Source organism: Rhododendron vialii, chromosome 10a (assembly GCF_030253575.1).
Source record: "Rhododendron vialii isolate Sample 1 chromosome 10a, ASM3025357v1".
Classification (NCBI taxonomy): Eukaryota; Viridiplantae; Streptophyta; class Magnoliopsida; order Ericales; family Ericaceae; genus Rhododendron; species Rhododendron vialii.
This window is the reverse complement of record NC_080566.1, coordinates 25,539,733-25,558,684: the sequence shown is the minus strand read 5'-3', so window position 1 is coordinate 25,558,684 and position 18,952 is coordinate 25,539,733.

Below are 18,952 nucleotides of genomic sequence, written 5' to 3'. Positions count from 1 at the left end.
AAAAATAGATGAAAAAAAGTTATTAGCATTTGCAATTTTACAAAAAAATAAAATAAGAGTGAAAGAATACGGAAAGAGAGACAGAGAGAGCGCATGGGTAAAATGAAAAAATCGGCTGGGCCGGTGTCAGACTCCTGACGCGGGGGGGGAGGCAATTAACAGCTCTCCTAGGAAGGTGCTTGGAGATTGCGCTCTCTCTCTCTCTCATGTTGGCTTAGGTATTGTCTTGGAGCCAAACCTAAACTAGCTTTTTGTGGGGCCTTCGTTTTTACTATTTTTATTCTTTTTCGGCAAATCGCTTTATTTTACAGTATTTTAGAGACCAAAATCCTTTTGTGGGGCCTTAGTGTCCTTTTTAGTAGTAGTATACTCCGTATAACTCATACGTAGCTGCCAACTGGGGAAATAATTGTCTCAACTAAGAAAAAACGAAGAAAGCGGCTATGTCATCATCATCCTTTAAATGTTGTTATTATCAAAAGGTATAGTTTAAATTCTTTATTAAGACATGCATGCATTATTATTATCTACAAAAATGTATAATACTAACTTTTTTTTGTATAAAAGTATCCACAAATGGGCATGAAATCTTAGACAAAAATTTTAGAGTATGTTTTACATTTGAATTCACCAATTTTTTAAATGTTCAAGATGGTCTTATTATGATTTTACTTTTAAATTTTTCTCCACAACGGTTAAAACTAAAGAGAATCAAGAAATAAAAGTCCCAAACAGGCTAACGGTTTATAAACCGATATTTATTATTGAACCGTACAACGAAAGTTGAAGAATAAAATTACTTCAATATCTTTATTTTTGAGATATATATAAGTTTGTATTATATAATCTAAATATAAAAATCTTTCATAATTAAACTAAACATATAATATTACGAAAATACTTTTTGGATGTTTGAGTGGGGGCAAGTTACCCTGGGTATATCTGGACACCAGAATTATAGAAAAAAATTAGGGGGCATTTGGCCGGACTTATTTAATTTGGCTTCTTTTTGTCTGTTGTGAACATTTTTTTCAGTTTGCATCAGATTTTTTTAAGATTATTTATTCACCGCGATGACAAAAAGTAGAAAAATATCAAATTATGAAAAAGTTGGAAATCCTAATCGCAAGAAAGATTTATAGGGAACCACGCAAAGAAAAACTCTTTTGGGTTCATTTTGGGTCCCACAAAAATCTAGAAAAATATCCATAAATTTTTTAATATTATTTTATGGAGTCCTGTAAAAAATCAGCTCCAATGAACATCGGTAAGTATTACTTTTGGATTTGTAGGGGCGAAACTGTTCAGTTCGTCCTTATAAATTTTTCTAACGAATATCAAATTATGAAAAAGTTGATAAGAGATAAAAATTATCTAATGAATTTTTCTAATTTAGATTCAGTTTATTATTTAATGAAGTGTTTTAAGTTTTTGTCATAAGTTGTTTACTTTTTATATTTTCTTTCATCGAAATGAATAAATAATTCAAAAAATGGAAACAAAACTAATAAAAGTTCAAAATGAATCAAAATAAATTTGTTATGCCAAATTTGACATTAGTATGAGAATTATCTTATCCGACATGTTACTAGGAGATTCACAAAAAATACTTTATCGCGATCCGACCTCAAGGATCAAACCTTGGTCGACTGGACTAATCATGGGTCTTTCTTGTCGGACATGTGAACCCTTAGGAATATCACACTTGTCGTTGCATCTGTTGAGGTGGGAGAGGTCAAGAAACTGTTTAGAACCGTGAGGTTTTTCCAAATCAAGAGAATGGTCCATTAGTATTCAAAGAAGGATAAAATATATATATATATATATATATATATATATATATATATATATATATATATATATATATATATATATTTAAATTGCATTAATTAGTCCAAAGGAGATGAACTAGAGATGTCACTTTACTTAACCACTTACTGGCTAGGATGCTTCTTCTAGAGCTAGCTTTAGTATCATTTAAAAGCTGCTGGCTAATACTCATTGGATTTCGTTGGTAAGAATGAAAAGCAAACAAAAAAGAGGGATGAATATGGTTTGAAAACATCACATCATCAACAGATAGAGAAATATAAACTATATGAAATTAAATACCCGGCCTTTCATGCAGCATAAAGGGTAGTGCGCAAATGAACCAACAAATGTTTGATCACTTCAGTACTACTGTTGTTTTGGAAGCCTTCTTGGAAGTTTCAGGTTCTTTTTGGGTCGTGGCTGCCTGGCTGGCCTGCTATTTTTATTATGACCCACTTAAGCTACCAAGGGCCTCTCATAATACAACTTTCTTTCTTTTCTTTTCTTTCTTTCTTTTTTTTTCCCTTACTAGGAGTATTATTTACTCGGGTTTGTCTCACACCAGGGGACACTAACAACAATATTTAAAATAAAATAGTGGAGTAGTAGTAAATAAAGTGCAAGTGCTGGACACACACACATATATGAAGAGAACCAAGTCCAAATGTGAGAGCCATTTCCCCCGGCCGGATTTTCGACCTCCTCTCGATCAAGCCGCTCTTTTCGAAAGATCGTGTTAAAACTTAAGCCCATAAAGGGAGAGGCCGTGGAAGTAGCCGCTTCAGGCCCTCAACCCTAAGCCCATGCATAAAAGGGCCCCCAATTCGAGTAGGTAGTGTATCAAGGTACAATTATATTACTTCCTCCGTTTCAAAATGACTGACCTTTTTGAAAAACTGTCATTTTCAATTACTTATATCTTTCAGTATAAATGTTAAAAAATATGCAATATGGATCTTGTTTGATAAATTATAATTAGTTCTATTAAATAAAGTTTTTAAAGTCACATAAAACTTCATAAATCGAAGATATAAGCATTTGAAAATAGCACGGAATCCCAAAAAAGGTCAGTCATTTTGGAACGGAAGGAATAATAGAGTCCAACCAAGCAAAGGGCCCAATTTTTTCATGAGCTCGTATATTGAATTTCTTTATAGGAGAGTGCCGGGAACACAAATTTCATGATTGCATTGAGTTCTAGGGTTCAATTTAGGGGGCCAATTTAATATATAGTATAGATAAATAGATATAGATGGGATTGAGCAAGATTTAAGCATTATTGAATATAGTTGAGGGATCACATCTCTCACCGGAAATGTCAAACAGATCGACGACTGTAGTATGGGGTTGATAGGGCCGGCCGTAATTTTGGGTGGCAGACAAAATTCAGGAGGATTCTCGATCAATTCGTCATAAGGAGAGGAGATAATGCAATGGCCATGTCAATTAAATGCAAATGTTACAGTGCTTTGGATTTAATTCTTATATATATATATATATATATATATATATATATATATATATATATATATATATTATCGCAGCCGCTAACCCAATATTCTTAATGGCATCGGCATGATTTTTGCCTGGACGTGACTTTTTGGATCTAGGAGGAGTCAATCTCCTATTGTAGGAGTATTCTCTTGTTTTATTGTAGGTGGGCCCAAATCTCGCTGCCAACAACTACCCATATTTGCTTGGTGTAGCTTGTCTTCTAGTCTAGAACCTAAACAAAACTTCTCAATCATCCATATCTATCTAATAAAATACAATACAAGGGTGTAAGAACCACACAAACACAAATTGAAATAATAGTTGAGATTCATTTGATCCAAGAATTGACAAAGAATTTTGCAAATGTAATGTAAGTGCCCACATTTTTTGTAGTAATTGCACAAATGCCATCAATCATCCAATTCCAAAACCCTATATGCAAATTGATAATTTTTTGTAGCTAGCTTAAAAGTTTAGTCGGGGAGTGCCGTAAACACGAGTAATTCACATTTTGCCACTAAGAAGAGGATCACATACTACACATTAATGAATCGATTTAGTATTTGAGCCACTAGCTAGCAAGTGCCTCAGGCACGGGCAATTCTAACTGGGGTGCGTAGTGCCGTAAGCACGGGTAAGCACTAGTCTATATAATAAAACAACTTAGTATTTTAATTTTATGTACATAAATCTAACAGCCCAAATTTATTCCTCGTAAATCCTACGGCTGAGAAGAGTCCTAGGGTTGGAAAATCCTATTTTGAATCTTCTCTAACCTTTCATATTCCAACTCTCTTTTGTTATGGAAAGATAGAAAGCAATAAAATTTCATTGCTAACAAAATAGCCCGAATTTTGAAATAAGAAAGGAAATAATTTTTGAAACCTTAGCACTCTCTCTCTCTCTGAAGCAAGACAAAATCTTCTCTAACTTTACTATCTCAACTCTCTTTTGTTATGGAAATATAAAAAGCAATAAAATTTTATTGCCAAAAAAAGAGCCGGATTTTGAAATAAGAAAGGGAATTAATTTTTGAAACCTTAGCACTCTCTCTCACTCTCCAAAGCAACAAGAAATCTTCTCCAACTTTTCCTATCCCAACTCTCTTTTGTTATGGGAAGATAGAAAATAATAAAATTTCATGTATAAAATTAGTGCAAGACAGATCGTAAACTAAACAAAAGGGTAAGAAATATTTTTGTTTATCAGTTGATCAATTTCAATTTTTTTGGTTTTTGCATTTTTTTTTGTAAACTAAACAAAAGGGTAAGAAAAAAATCTGTTTGATCCTAATTTAAGAAAAAATCTTCCTGTATAAATCAATAGGGTTTGCCCGTGCCTGAAGGCACGGCTCGAATATCGGCATTCAAGAAATCATCATGGCTCGAAACTCACTTTTTTAGCAAGCTTCAATTGTCTGATGTATGTATTTAAAGGCACGATGGAATATATCAAGACCAATTTAACCAATGAAATTGTTACTATTGACCATGACCAAAGCCTTTTCCATATTCCTCTACACAACTATAGTAAATGAGCTTAAAACCAACGAAATCAGACCTATAGTTCTGCAAGTGCGTAACTAAATTAATCATGAACGAAACAGACAACACATAATACTAAAACTGTTCAATTAAATTTCTTTTATAATTTTCCCTGATCACTCAGACAAAATTCCCTTTCGGCCAGCATGTTTCTCACTTTTGCTTACTTCATAACGACCTAAAAAATAAGATAAATAAATAGCATTCCAATTCTTACAAACAAATAGCAAAACATATCTTACATTTTTTCCTGGGAAAATTTCAAAAAAGCCCCTGAACTTTCTGACAACTTGCAAAAAAACACCTGGACTTTCACTATTAACAAAAAAACACCTAAACTTAGCATTCCGTTAGCAATTAAACCCCTGCCGTCCAATTCCGTCAATTTTTAACGGATGGAGCTAATGGAAGGTGTTAACTTTTTATTTTTTTACTTTTTACATTCAAAAATTACTTTTAACTCTTTCTTTTTTTATTGGTAAATAAATATGCAATTAAGTTCTTTTTTTTCTTATTATTTATCGAAAATTACTTTAACCCTATTTTTTATTTTCAAATTTTACCTTTCCCCCCCCCCCCCCCTCTCTCTCTCTCTCTCTCCCTTTTTTTCTTATTAGAATCGACTCCACACCACCAATTAACCCCACAACCAACCGCCAAAGCCTTAGCCACAATTTCAGAAATTCAAAAGTTCTTTTAACCTCCTCTTTGTAACCTTTTCTTTTTTTTTTTACTACTTTTACCTCCAAAAATTACTTTTAACTCATTCTTTTTTTTACTCATAAATAAATATGCAATAAATAGTAAAAATGGGTTAAAGTTATTATTATAAATAGTAAAGATTAGAGTTAAAGTAATTTTTGGTAAATAGTAAGAAAAAAAACTTTATTTCATATTTATTTACTACTAAAAATAAAGAGTTAAAAGTAATTTTGGAAGTAAAAAATATAAAAAACAAGAATGCTAAAAAAAAGAATAATTTCAAATTTCTAAAATTAGAGCTAGAGCTTTGGCAGTTGATTGGTGGAGTGGGGTTAAAGTTCTAAAAAAAAAAAAGAGGGAGAGAGAGAGAGAGAGAGAGAGAGAGAGAGAGAGAGAGAGAGAGAGAGAGAGAGAGAGAGAGAGAGAAAGAAGGGGAAAGGTAAAATTTGAAAGTAACAAAAAAGATGGTGGTTAAAGTTATTTTTGTAAATAGTAAAAAATAGAGTTAAAGTAATTTTTGATAAATAGTAAGAAAAAAAAGAACTTTATTGCATATTTATTTACCAATAAAAAAAAGAAAGAGTTAAAAGTAATTTTTGAATGTAAAAAGTAAAAAAAAATAAAAAGTTAACGCCTTCCGTTAGCTCCATCCGTTAAAAATTGAGGGAATTGGACGGCAGGGGTTTAATTGCTAACGGAATGCTAAGTTTAGGTGTTTTTTTGTTAATAGTAAAAATTCAGGTGTTTTTTTGCAAGTTGTCAGAAAGTTCAGGGGCTTTTTTGAAATTTTCCCTTTTTTCCTTCTGTTAGATTAGGCAAAAGTAGCAACTATGCAAGGTCAAAAAAAAAAAACTCCAATTGATCACAGGGTATTGATCACCCTACCAACTATTCATAAACTCAGTTGATTACCAACTATTCATAAACTCAATTGATCACAAGGTATTGATCACACTACATACTATTGATCACAATTGGCATAACCCAATTGGAAAGTTTTAAGATAGTGAAGGCTCCACTGAAATGATATACTCGTGTCTAAAGAGTATTGAATCTAAAATTCCTAGAGTTCAAAACCTCGAATGCAATATAAAATTTCTAGAGTTTCGAATGCCTAGAAACTAAGGTAAAAAAAAAACTAAGGTCAAAACCCCCTTAGAATTCACAGTCATACAAATAGCAATCTCACGTTTACCTCAAAACATTATGGGGAATGTGAGATTGTGGGTCCTAAACTAATAGTCATTGTTAGGCTTAATTCTACATTTTTTTATGCAGTTACGGACTGTACAACCATTTATTCCTAAAAGTTTTCTTTACGGGTTAATAACATAAGCTTTAGAGTTATACCATTTATTCCCTAGTAGTTCTAAAACTCAAAATTATTTACAGTAACTACTGGTTTCCTTAGGGAATTGCGGTTTGCCGATGAAACTAAGGTCAAAGAGCAATCATGCGACGCTTCAATTAGAATGCACCTGAACCTAAAAAAAAAGGAAGGGGGCAAAATAGATGAATGATACCTGTTAACTCACTTCATTGGACTTCCAGCGTGGTGTGAAATCGGCGAGAAGGAAAAGGGTTGCTTCGTTTGCTCCGATGTAATGGAATAATACCCCAAGCTTAGGGCCTAATACGTCAGTTGAAGCATGATAATCCGGAAGTCCGGGATTGTACCCAAGGGAATAATTAATACGGCTTTGCTGGATTTGTAGATGCAAGTAATGGCTTTCGGCTTTTAGACAGCCAACTTGGTTTTACGTGTGTAGTGGAAATGAAAATGGGCTAAATTGAAAAGCTAATAAACTAAGATAAAAGACATGTTAGGTCTAGGAATTACTAACACTCACGACTCAAGTTAAATTGCATTTCTCACCCAAATACGCGGTTCAGAATACACAATCAAGGTTCCCGAATCAGAAAATAAAATGGCTCGATTACCAAGCTAGCTCTAGAATTTATTTAGCAAATGCCTCGTGCGTCAGAGCTCCAAGTATCATATGTGGTAGGTAGGCGATGCTCCTACCTACACATGATCAAGGAGATTAACACCTTAGCGATTTGACAAATAAACCCGAACCCCACATCGAATCTTGAACCAAAGGTTTAAGCTTTATGGTGAAAAACGCAATTCTACTTAAGCCATGAGGTGCTAACCACCCCATGACCTAACCTTGGAAAATTACTCGCACATATCTATTGAGATAGGAGCAAGCGAAAATCTACTTAACATAATTGAATTAACAACACTAGAAGAAAATTGGATTAAAGATAGATCGAAAGATTCACTACAACTTTTATAAAGACGAAAATATCAAAATCTAACTAATTAAGACAGGAAATAAAGATTCAAGACTGAAAATTTGAAGAACATTCAAGAACAAAAACAAATCTAGATCTAGATCTACAATGATGTAAGCAAAATCTATTATCCTTCGTACACATCCCAATATTCTTCAAGAGATGCTTCCAAATTACCCTCCTAAAACCCTCGGCATCGATGGCAACAGGCTTATGCTACTGTGATAATGGCTTCGGCATCGATGTAACTTATTTCCCTCCATCGATGCCGAGCTTATTAGCTGCCTCCCTGGGTAAGCCCCTCGACATTGATGTAATCCATTTCTTTCCATCGATGCCGAGCTCGATAGCTCCAGTCGTTTGGTCTTGCTTTGCTTTGCCTTGGCCATGCCTTGCCATCGGGTCACCATCAAGTCATTCTTGCCCTAGGCTTCAGACTTTAAAACTCCTTTATTTGGATGATTTTCCTACAAAATAGAACTAGCAAACTTTACGAGCAACAGCAGTTAAAGATAACAAAATTAGCAATGAAATTTAGACTAAACTAAAGACCTAGCGTGTGATGTCCCACTTTTTCAGTAAAAAATAATAATAATAATATTTTTGACGCAAATAATTAAATCTTTTATTTTTCTTTTCAAACTTTTTGCTAAAAAAATATATATATGATGGGCTGCTTATTTTTGGCATCAGTTACATGTATCGCTTAAAATGCTAAATTTGGTTAAACTCGGAATGGGTCCCCGCAAGTGATTAGTTAACGTAAAGAATAATGTTGGGTAGATTGTGTAATTAGACTAGATAGGTTTTAAGTTTGAACGTGGACAATTTATTAGGGTGAGGAAACGTTTAGGGTTTTTTATTCCAAAAAGTTGAGAACGAGAGGGAGGAAGAGAGAAGCCGCAGTTGAGAGTTCATTGGGTAGTTTTCGGATCGGCGAATCGTCAGGTAAGATTTTTATCATCTCTTTTTCTTCCTTGTTGAGTATATAGTTTATGGTTATATAAACACATAGAAATAGGGACTTTGATTTGGGAAAACAGTGGGGAATTGTTGGTGGAGATCAAAGAGATGTGCGTGCAAGTGGTGCCGTGTGTGAATGTCGTGTGTGAATTAGGAAGGAGAAAAGTGGTTTGTGAATGGGCTGTTGGCTAATGGCATTGACAGTGGATTTTGTTGGGTGTCGTGGGTGTGCCTGTGTTCGGGAAATCGTGGTCTAATTAAGTGTTAGATTTAATTGTATATTAATCATAACAGTAGTGTTAGGTAATAGTTATGCATACTTATAATTTTATCTGTTTCTTTTATTTGTGATTCAGAATAGCCGATTATTATCACGCTTCGTATTTGGTTGCATTCATTCGGACATCGAGGTGAGTGGTTAAGCATGTGATCCCTTCTTTTGGAATCCTCTTGAGCCTATCGATTCTTTACAGTTCGTTATTGGTTGTGATTCGATGATAATTATTCCTATTCGTTGCTCTCATAATTATTGGCAATTGACGTACCCTTTGGCATACAAGGTTCATTGATAAAAATTAATAGGATTGTTGGATTGCCCATATTTTTCTTGTTGCTCCATAATATTATTGTGACTCTGCAACGGCACGGAGAATAATCCTGGTGCAGGTGCCTCCGGCTCGCCGTTGTTCTATTTGTGTTTGGGACCATAGACTGTGTCGATATTTATTAAAGTCCAAGGAAAAGACCCGTGAGATTTCGTGGTGACTTTGGCCACTAGGGAAAAGACTTGTGAAATACCCTGTGACTCTACTGCTCAACGGATAGGAAAAAGACTTGTGAAATACCCTGTGACCCTATTCCGGATCGGCTTAGGGAAAAGGTCCCAGGCGCCATCCTGTGGTGACTCTAAGTACGGTGTTGGATCCAACGGGCAAAGCCCTGAGAAAATATTTGGCATTTGGAAATTAGTAATTATGGTTCTCACTTTGCTTCATACTTCTGTTATCGTTGTTCGTCGTTCGGATATTATTGGATTCATTGTTTGGTATAATTATTGTGGTGATTCGATTATTGTTGTTGCTATTCGTTAATCCGTTATTCATCTTGTGGATACTATTTGTTGAGTTGTTGATCTCTTTGTTCAATATTCGGTTTGTTGATAGTATTCGTTGAGCCATCGATCTCTATTATTAATTTGAAACCATTTCTTTGAAGCCCACAATAATCTTTTGTTGAAAGTATGCCACTTTGTATTACCCTTAGCATGCTTAACTACTCACTGAGCCCGTCAGCTGACGGATTTATTCCTCATTTTTTTTAGGTTAGTTCATGGAGCATTATAGTGGACTCTGTGGCATTGTCGGGACCTTTCATTTGGACCTCTAGGACGTCTGCATTTTTATTTCTTTTCTATTGTCAAAAAGTTTCCGCACTTTTATTAATTGGCAGTTCATTATGGAGTTGGAGATTGAAAGATGTGAGTTATTGTGTCATTTGCTTAAGAAAAATATTGGTTTGGAATCACGCATTTTATTGTAATAAAATATCCAGTATTTCTTTATTTGTTTCAAGCTACTAAAAATATTTTTAATTAGGCTTCGTGTCCCATGATTACTTCATGGTACACGGCCGGTCATGCTCCCGGATTTGGGGCGTGACATAGCGCACCCTATATTGCAATATTGGGTGCTTATCAAGGGTTTTGTTGTTTTGAGAGGAGAGGGAAAGATAATGCAGAGAGGAGGGTTTGTGGATTCAATTAGTTTTTTTTTCTTTTTTACGGTGTTTCTGTTTTTGAGAGGAGGGTTTTTGATCTAATGAGGGATTCCCATCTTTTTGGCCGTTAGATTGGGTTGGAGAGATAAGGGCCATTGGATATATGTAGCACATACGATTCAAAAACCGTTCTCCCTTATTATGTAGATTTTGTTGGCGAGGGTGGTCAATAGTTTCGCAATTCATTTTAGTTGCGTTCAAAATGCGTTGCGTCGTGCCTTCAGGCGCGGGCAAACTCTAGTGGATATATAAAGTGAATTGGAGCCACATTAGATGTAAGGGAAAGATTGCAGTACACACCAATAAGAGTATTATTTTTGCTAAGTCCCTAACGGGCGATTGGATGTGGGATGAGTTTTTGGGAGATTATTTATGGAGGGGAATGAGATAGTTGGGGGTATTATTTATGAAGGGTGGGAAAGAGTGGGCCCACGTTGATGTAATTTTTATGGAAGTGTATAAAAAAGAAGTTAATTTGGATGATGTATTAAAAAAGAGGAGGATAAAATAATACTTGATTTGGACGAGGGATAAAATGGATGAATATAGTTATTTTGTAGTTGAAATGGAAGGATAAGGTTGGGGGAGCACAGACTTTTCTGTTCATTGATCGTGCACGAATTGTGATGTGGGGCCCACTATGGGTCCCACACAAATGATTTGAGTCATTCATTAAATTTAAAACATTTTTTTGAACACCTTCGCAAAAAATCAACTCAATCTGATACCTATAGATGTTCGATCTAATCATCTAACTTTTCATTCAGGTTTTAGGATCTTATAATCTGAATAAAAAGTTCAATAATTTTTTTTTTGATCCGCAAATTCAGAATTTTTTTTTGATCCGCAAAATTTCAATGATTGGATCGAGCACCTATAGATATTGAAATTAGATGAATTTTAAGGAGGCCTTCAAAAAATATTTTAAATTTAATGAACGACACAAATCATTTGTGTGAGACCAGTAGTGGGCTCCACATCATGATCTGTGCACATAAAATCTGTGTCAATAGCAAAGCTGTCACGCCCTCGATTTCCAACATAAATAGATATTCCATTTCATTAAAAGATCCTCGCATATCATAGATAATACCCAAAAGAGTTCCCACCTGTTTATCTTTACAAAAGAGTTCCCAAGTTTAAGGAATTTGCAACATTGGCACTCCGGCCCAAATTAAGCTCAACACAGGTATAAACAAGTTATATGGTTACAAACTGATTGGTCAAAAGAAATTCCTGAATGACTAGTTACAATCTCATCTTTACCAAAAGTAAATCAATTACAAAAGATGATTAAGTAACTAAAACAAGGTTAGCTCTTAAAAAAAGTCTTCACGTCCAAGCACACGAATGCATGCAATCTATTGTCCGGCATTTTGTTATGAAAAGAAAGATTAGGTTGAGCTACACTAGCCCAATAGAAAAATCTTTACCAATTCTATGTACAAATACGATGACAAGTGCAATTGAGGAAGTATATGGATATAGTTCAACTCGTAGATATGCTAACGTCGTTACGATCTTCCCAAGACATGCCATCACTACAATATGCCCTATAGATCACAAAACATTGACAATTGCAACAAACTCGACACGACTGACTATCACCAATCTCCACTGCCTGTATTTCCACCCCTTGCGTTACAGTATAACACCATGAGGATCGCCATATTACCACCCTTTACGTTACAGAGAACCCTATCAACTTGGATCACCGCATTACCACTCCTTGCGTTACGAGATCCACTCGAGTCTCCGTATTACCACCCATTACGTTACGAGACTCCCTATCCCAACTTCCAACCCAAACGACTACTTTTTTACTCACTATGCAAACTAGGACTTTTTAGGATCACATTCATACATGAAACATCCTACATGATGCCAAGAATGTCACCATTATGCCACAAATACTCTCAAGTAATCAATCAATCAACATGTTACATTTTAACGCGGTTTTAATCAAGTAAAAATCCTATTTGTTCCTTACTAACGGAAGGCCAACGGATCAAGGATAATATCGATCAATCAAGGAAAGTCAATTGAACAAGCTTGAGAAAGGTTAGGAGGTGTCAAAAAGGTACTAGAAGTGTCCGGGGTTCAAAACAGTCGAATCGGAGCAACATGGGCAAAATTGCCCAGAAAGCCAGGGAGTATCGATACGGCAGAGTTTGGAGTATCGATACAAAAATTATTGTATCGATACGGGAACGTTATGGCAGATTCTGAAGCTACTGGAATGCAGATTTATTCAGCGTATCGATACGGAAATACTTATATCGATACGGGGACATTACGAGCAGCGATTTTGTGCAGAAAACTCAAAGGCCAACACAACGAAATATCCAACGATTCAAGGCACGATTTCTACACTTAATCAATGTATAAATACGTAAAAATGGCAATGAAATCCCTACCTCGAGTCAAGGAGCGAAACCCAAGAGATTTGAACGAGCCCTAGCTCCAAACTCCTTAAAATCAACCAAAATCCTCTCCTCGGAGCTTAACCCACGAAATTTTGAGCTCAAAGACGCGATTGGAAGACTTGAATGAGGTTGATTCTTGAAGTTTTGGAAGAGTTTTTGAGAGAAGGCAAGAGAGAGAGAGAGAGAGAGAGAGAGAGAGAAAGATTGAGAGAGGGGGGAGACCGGATGTGAGAGAGAGAGAGAAAAGGGGAGATGGAATTATCTCCTACAACACATATTCCCCTATATATACTCACACACAAGTAAATCACACTCTAACCCCCTCTAATCTCTATCATTTCACTTCTATCCCCAATCCAATTAACCACAAATAAACCATACTTTCTCAATTAAGCATTTAATAAACATTTCAATAATTAAAAAAATATATCCGGGTCTCTACAAAAGCTATTGGGGGAGGGGGATGAGGAAGGGCCTCATCCGCCCGGATAAATAAGGATAGGGGTGAGGCTGTCCATATTTAAGAGAGCGATAATGCTACTTACACAACGTCTCCAGCACAACAAGTCACATAACCACTGACGTCATCATGACATTAGCACAAAACAATGTCATTTTGTTTAAAATAAAATAAAAAACAGGTCGCAAGGAACAGGTTGCCCTTTCCCTCCACTTTCGCGCTCAAAAAAATCAAAAAAGAGAGAAAGGGGCTCCCACCACCACCATTGGCGACCACGAGTACTCTTCCCACCATCACCGACGATCACCACAACCCAACCCTAGAGCTCCCCCACCTCCGGTAACCGCCACCACCACCAATTTATGAGAACTCCAACGTTGTTACCCCCACCACAAAGGTTTCTCTCTCTCCCTTTGTAATAACCGTCTCGGATATTTAGATTATTTAGTTCACTTTTAAATTGAATTATATATTACTAGGTTGAACTTTATGTAGCAGAAGTTTGAGGGCCTTGTATGTGATTTTGTAGACACCCCGATCTGACTTCCCGATCGTTTTACTTTGCTCTTCGGTTTCTTGATTCCCCGATGATGAATCAGGTCGAAACAGTCTCGAGAACTTGGAATGGCTTGAGTTTGGCATGTGAGGAACCCATCCTTAGCCCTAAAACCTTTAATCAGAACCTGGACCTTGGTCTGAATGTCGCGCGACAAGCTAGGACCCTCGCGCGATGGTTCGTCTGCCAGGTGGTGGTCAAAGTCAAAGCTTTGACCATTGACCATCGCGGGGTTGGCTGGACCCTCGCGCGATGCTCTCACTTCATCGCGCGATGGTCAACACCTGTCATTTTCACCCAGATTGCGTGGTGGTCAGGGGGCTACAGGCCTATGTGACCCCGTTTTCTCGGCTGAACAACATTCTGGGGGGGCTCCCCTTGCACCACCTCACCCCCCATTCTCCTATCACCTTTGCCACCCACTCCTCCACCAAGCATTTGTAACCAGCATTGTTGGCTGGTTACAAGGCCTTGGTTAGCCATCCACTAACCCCCTTCTCCTATAAATACCCCCCTCATGCTTCCTTGCAAAGGGTTACCAATCTCTCTCTAAGAAAGAAGAAGGCAAACTCAAGCACAAACATCTCACACCATTCACTCCCACATATTCACCCTCCAAATCTCACCATCTCATCATTCAAGCCATCTCCAAGACACTCAAGTAAAGGTATAATATCTTTCTGCTCACTGTTCGAACCCCTGAGGGGGGCTGGCAGGGTCAAGGCTAGTAATCGATACCAGTTCTGGCCCTAAAGCCGGCAGAGTTTCAAGAGCTGTTAGCTGGGAAACCCTCGCGCGATGGTCCCGTATGCTCGCTCGACAATTCTGTCTGCGTGAGATTGGACCACGTGGGGAAGGGACCCTGGTCTTTAAGTTTATTATTGTGTTTGTAGTCTTTTAAAAGTCTTTTAAGGAGATTTAGCTCACTGCTTTGCTATTTTGCATGCTGAAAATCATTGTTTGGCTTAGTTTATAACACCTCTTGGTTTGGAATGCTCTTGGGATGCTCCTGAACATGTCTCAGAGCCCTAAGTATGCAAAGCAATTCCTGGAAGTCCAGTCTGAACAATCGCGCGGCTGTCTCACTCTGTCGCGCGATGGTTCTGTGTGTTCCAGGGACTGCCCTTACATGAGCAGTTTGGCCTTGGCCTCCGTTTAGACACCCCCACTGTTTAGGGGTTGCATTTATATAATATCTCTGTCTGTTTGTCGTAATATTGTTTATTTTCAAGTACCTATAAACTGCTTGGTTTGCACCTGGGTGAGCACTGGTCCTTCCAGAGCCCAGAAGGGGATGAAATTCAAACCATTGGTGAAGCATCAATACTCGCGCGAGTATATGGTTATGTCGCGCGACGGTTTGCTTGCATGCGGATGAACTCACGCATGCAAGCTGGCTGTTTGTTTGTGCCAAAATCATACACAGCGCTGTCTTGATGTATGATCGATGTTTTGAACTTCATTCCATTTATTACTCGTCATCTTGCTCATCCATACTATCTATCACATCTTGCAAACTGTTACAGTTTTAATCCCTTAAACTGTTTCCCCGCCCTAAATGGCTAAAAATTGATTGATGAAACAGAATCGCAAACAAACATTTTTCGCAAATGCCTAAGTAGAGACCGATCTCCGGATTGGGCGAGAGGGGTGCCATAAAACCCTTCCCCTCTCGTAACCTGGCTCCCGAACCCAGATATGGTTATGACGGACTAGTTCCTTAACTTTTTCAAATCAAACAGCGCAGCAAGTGCTTCGAAATACGGTTCCTTGGGTGTCGGACCTTCAAAACCCGGGTGGCGACTCTGTATTTTGCGAGCGCTTGCTTTCCCCGCTCGCGCTCCCTCGACCTGGGCCCCCTTGCCTCGCGTCTCGGAATCCGAAAATTCCAAAAACGGGCTCGCATGCCCACAGTGGCGACTCTGCTGGGGACCCCGTCAGTATTGGTCTATGTTTAGATTTCAATACACTTGAAGAACGATCCCACAAAAGTTTGTCAAAACGGTGAGCTTCGTGCTGCCGAAGGTTGGAATGGTGATTTAACGGGACCTCTAGTCCGGCCAATCCAATCTGGGACTTTTCCGATCATTCTCTCGTGTAGTTTTTTCTAAGCATTGACTAAATAAAGTGAGCCAAATTTGAAAAGGGCGTTTGCGAATTTGCGATTCTATTTTCATTAATCAACCTCTTTAGCATCTTCATTTGCATCGATGTGGGATAAGCCCCGTTGGATCGTTTTGGCAATCCGGCACGATTTACCGGAGCTCGGGGACCCCGAATGACCAACAACCTTCGACGATGATGAGTTATTCTACCGTTTGACTGTTGCTCTGCGATTACGCGGGCAGCGGGAGGTATATCTTGGCTCTAGTCCAAGGAACCCGTTACAAGCCAAAACCAGCCTTTGCACGTACAAAGCACTAGAACTCTCCAAACTAGGACAGGTACCTGCAGGGTAAGATCTACTTGCATCTAACCCCCATATACTGTCTACGTGTTACTGCTTTTCCTATCGCATGCACTGTACATACATACCGTTTTGCGTAGGGGCATGTTTAGGGCGGCTTCTAGGTTGTCTCTCTTTCGAGTCTGTCTTATGTTTATTAGGACGCTGCTAGGTCCGATGAAGAGTCATGCATCTTCGCGGTGCATGTTGTTAGATTTTCAAAAGTCACTAGGATCAACAAGACTTTGGGAAATCAAAACTTTCTAAGTCCTTGGCCATATCCCGATTGAAGTCTCAAACAGAAAACAAGGAACGACGAAGAGAATGCCGTGATGCTCACACCACCCTGGTTATCGTGCACAGCACGTACACCGCTCAGGCTATGGCACTGTGTTGCCTACGCCGCCCCGGTTAAGGTGTCACGTCATTCACCCCGAGTTATTCCAAGTTCAAAGTTGAAACTTCAAGAACGGAAAAGTCAGAGGCTTAGGCTATTTTTGACATCTCTTAGTATTATTCGATTCAAACGAGGATACGCTCTCAAAAAGAAATCCGAGGATTTTGGCAGTGTCCGAACATCATGAGACAGACTCGTCTGTAGTCTTAGAGTCTAAGGGCGACACTTACGACGATGGCTGCATTATCACTTTAAAGTCTTTTGCTTAGAGTAAGGTTGCTGCAGGGCCCTTATCAAACCTTTTCTTACAGCAAAGCAAAGCAGAATTCTGAACCATTGCGCCGCCAAGGAAAGTATCGAGGCAGAAAGCCAAACCCACTTGGGAATGTCTGCATCAGAATTCCGTTCAAAGGCTAGTCAGGTTGCAAGCTCAGTCAGTCACAACGGAGGACTCTCCGTGTTCCCTTTTGGCCGCTTTACGATCAGGATCACCGTCAGTTCTCCAGGAAATTGAATCTCCGGCGTCACCAACCTCCCCATCCTCGTCAAGCTCATCCGGGACCTCCATTATGGCAGATCATCCGCAACCACTGAGTCTCGAAACCATGCTCATGAACATCCAGAACAGCATCACCACCATGCAGCAAAGGGGTGCTCAGACCGATGCAAATCTCACTAGGCTCAATGACCTTATCAACACTCGTCTTCCGCCAGCTGCAGAAGTGGGAGGCGAGGTCGATGAGGACGACCATGCGGAACCGATCTTTGTTGAAGACCCTAACCATGCGGGGCGGATCATAATCCAGCCCAACCCGAGAGAGGCTCACCCGGAGGCAGCAAATCTGAATCTCGCTGTGGCAAGACCCGTTCTGGATCCTAACATGACCGCTCTCATGGCGAAGATCGTCAAGCTGGAGGAATCTGTGTCCAAGTCTGAAAAGATCAGTGCCGGGGGAATTGATTTAGATCGCCTTTGCTTGTATCCCAATGCTAAGCTCCCCGACAAGTTCAAAATGCCTGATCTCGCCAAGTTTGATGGGAGTGGCGACCCGAAGACTCATCTCTATGGTTACCACGCCGCCATGAAACTCTTGGCTGTTGAACCCGAGGCCATGTCCCAGCTGTTCCCTCAGACTCTCTCAGGACCCGCTTTTCACTGGTTTTTGTCGCTCGACATCGCTAAAAGGAGGACGTGGGAGGATATCGGTGCTGCGTTTATTTCGCAGTATAGTTACAACTCCCAGCTCAAGATGACAACCCGAGAGCTTGAGTCCACGAAAATGGAAGCTAAGGAATCCTTTGCGGATTTTGTCAAAAGATGGAGGACGAAGGCTGCTCAGATGACCGATCGTCCGAGTGAGAGAGATCAGCTCTGAATCATCTCTCGCAATCTTCAGCCTGATTATGCTAGGCATTTGGTTCTTGTCCAAGCCTCCTCGAACTTCGATACTTTCTTCGAATCTGGGTTGGCCATCGAGGATGCATTACAAAGCGGGATTCTGTCAAGAGGGGAGTCTTCTAACCCTTCGAAACCAAAGCCTCGGGTCTACTCAGGAAACACCAATGCGTTGTTTGGCAGTGGGACATCTTCCAACACAGCAACTAGCGGCACTAATGCTTCCTCTTCCAATACAACCAATCGCGTCGCTGAGATTAACCAGGTGCAAACCCCACAAAATAACCGGCCCCGCGGTCAGTCCCGCAGTTTCTCCGCGTTTGAAGCTCCACTGTCATCTGTCATGGAGAAGTTAATCCAGTCAGGGCATCTGAAACCCCTTGACCCGACTCCTCTGCCTAAGAACCCTTCACCCAACTTCAAAGCTAACCTTTATTGTGCCTACCACCAAGGGGTTGGACATCTTACGGACTCCTGTTTCCGTCTCCGACATACGATCCAGGATCTCATAGATGAAGAAACTCTCCACGCTCCACCTCCACCAACCCAAAAACCAAACATCCTCTCCAACTCCCTGCCAAAGCACAATGCTGCTCCCCGTATCAACCAAATATCCATCAGCTCCACTTATATCCACCCTAGCTCCACTATATTCAACCCCACTGACCATATAACCTCA